Here is a 2,606-nt window from a genome sequence, read left to right as displayed (position 1 = left end):
TCAATATTGATTGAAGGAGATCTCGATCTTGAATGTATACTTAGAAGAAAAGGGAAAGAGCCTATGTAAGAACAGTCTAATCTAGCTGATTTGGAAGTGGAAGAATCTGAAAATATGGCGGAACAGAATGAGCAACAGTGAACATTATCCGATTATGCTAGATCTTCAGTGTTGGGGATACAATCGAGTATTGTGCGTCCCCCGATTATAGCTCAGAACTTTGAGCTGAAGCTGGCATTTATCCACATGTTACAGCAATCCGCACAATTCAATGGTTTGGCCGATGACGATCCAAACAGTCATATAGACAGTTTTCTTGAGGTGTGTGATATTCTGAAGATAAACGGGGTAATAGATGATGCCATCAAGTTGCGAGCCTTCCCATTTTCCCTAAAGGGGAGAGGGAAGCAGTGGCTACGCTCATTACCTAGAGCATCAATTACCAAATGGGAGGAGATGGTAGAAGCATTTCTTGCCCGTTATTTCCCTCTCGGAAAATCCATCAAGCTTAGGAATGAGATCTCATCCTTTGTTTAGTTGGAATTGGAGTCTCTATTTGAGACATGGGAAAGGTTCAAGGAGCTCCTGAGAAAGTGCCCGCAACACTGATTTCCAGAGTGGATGATTGTTTAGACCTTTTACAAAGGTTTGAACCTGAGTACAAGGTAATTCTATGATGTAGCAGTAGGAGATTCTTTAGGTAGCAAGACCACCGATGAGGCCCATCGGTTAATTGAAGAAATGGAGTTAAACAGCTACCAATGGAATGCTAGGGAGAAGAAAAAGGTGGCCGGTCTCCATGAGATAGATGTAGTAACTTTATTGCTGGCTCAAGTGGAAAATTTGAGTAAGAAGTTAGATCTTCTAACTTCAAATAGAGTAGCGGCCATGACTAATTGCACTGGGTGTGGCGGAGGACATGCTTCCTCCGATTACCCGATCTCTATTTGTTATGTATCTTCGGTGGAGAACTTCGATTTTGTAGATAATGGCATGAGACCTTAGGGAAACCCATATAGTAATACCTACAATCCTGGTTGGAAGAATCATCCCAATTTCTCATGGAACAATCAGGGTCCACCAAAGGCCATAGGGCCATCGGGTTTCCAACAACAACAACAAGCTCTGCATGTGGAAAATAAAGTTTCAGATTTGGAAACCCGAATGAATGATTTGGAGAAGGCCTTAACTAGATTTGTGTAATCTGCAAATACAAGGTTTGAATCAGTTGAGGCCACACTTCGCAACCACACCGCCTCTTTACATAACCTTGAAAATCAGGTGGGACAAATTGCGAAGTCACTCTCTGAAAGCCCACATGGATGCTTGCCGAGCAATACAGAGACCAACCCTAGAGAGCAAGTGAAGGCGATCACTTTGAGAAGTGATCGTGAGGTTGATGGTAAGATTCTGAGTTAGATGCCAAAAGAAGACCCACCCGAGGTTATAGAGGTAGAGGAGGGAACAAGCAAAGAGAAGGAGGTGGCACCCTCACCTTTCATGCCAAGAATCCCTTATCCCTCTAGATTGAAGAATGACCAAGGGGATGAACAGTACAAGAAGTTCCTGAGTTTGTTCAAGCAACTACACATCAATATTCCTTTTGTTGAGGCATTGGCCTAAATGCCTAAGTATATGAAGTTCTTAAAAGACTTGTTGACCAACAAGAGAAAGTTGCAGGAGAGTGCTTCAGTGATTCTAGATGCTTCATGCTCGGCGGTGTTACAAAGGAACAGGCCGAACAAGAAGAAAGACCCAGGAAGCTTTATCATTCCATGTCGCAATGTCAATATGGGTGAAGAAACGGCATTGGTGGACTCAGGGGCCAGCATCAACGTCATGCCATACACCTTTTTCTGAAAGTTAGGCTTGGGTGAGCCTAGGCCCACATGGATGACTTTGAAATTTGTGGACCGAACGGTGAGACATCCGAGGGGTATCATCAAAGATGTACTTGTCAAGGTGGACAAGTATATATTTCCTATAGACTTTATGGTGCTAGACATCGATGAGGATGCGGATGTACCCTTGATACTTGGGAGGCCGTTCTTGCGGACTTCCAAGGAATTGATTGACATGGACGACGGAGAGCTAAGTTTTAGAGTTGGAGATGACAAGCTCACCTACCGCATTGCTGAAGCCATGCGGCATTCTCTTGATTTTGATGACACTTTATATTTTCTACACACTACTGATGAGATTGTTGATGAATACATGCAGGAAATGTTCAATCCGGACCTGTACGAGGGTTTGTTCGACCAAGAGGAGGATTATGAAGAAGTAATGATGCTTGGTTCGACGGAAAAAGTAACATCTACCACGGGGATCTTGAAGAAGGTGCTCCGAAAAATGAAGAGGGCTAGGAGACGCCACCAGAAATGCTCCAAGGTTGTTAGAAACGTACGCGAACCGAAGAAGTTGGATGAACCATTGCTAGGTGGCCCCAAGCCCAATAATACACCCTCTACCTTCAAGAGATTATGCTCATCATGCTTCCAAGTCATGGGTAAGAGGGCAACATTCATCTATGCGCCCCCGTGAGGTAAGACGAGGTACGTCAAGTTTAGTGACATTAAACAAGCCCTTCTTGGGAGGGAACCAAAGTG

The 2,606-nt window shown here is 44.0% G+C and overlaps 1 non-coding gene across 1 annotated transcript; it reads right to left on the bottom strand.

The window, feature by feature from the left end:
• Positions 1 to 504: 504 nt before the first annotated feature.
• On the bottom strand, positions 505 to 611 carry LOC120269624. The gene has a single exon (XR_005539270.1). It is a non-coding gene; the product is annotated as a small nucleolar RNA R71 (small nucleolar RNA).
• Positions 612 to 2,606: the final 1,995 nt, after the last annotated feature.

Source organism: Dioscorea cayenensis, chromosome 9 (genome assembly GCF_009730915.1).
Source record: "Dioscorea cayenensis subsp. rotundata cultivar TDr96_F1 chromosome 9, TDr96_F1_v2_PseudoChromosome.rev07_lg8_w22 25.fasta, whole genome shotgun sequence".
Lineage (NCBI taxonomy): Eukaryota > Viridiplantae > Streptophyta > Magnoliopsida > Dioscoreales > Dioscoreaceae > Dioscorea > Dioscorea cayenensis.
This window is presented reverse-complemented; position numbering and strand designations above follow the sequence as displayed.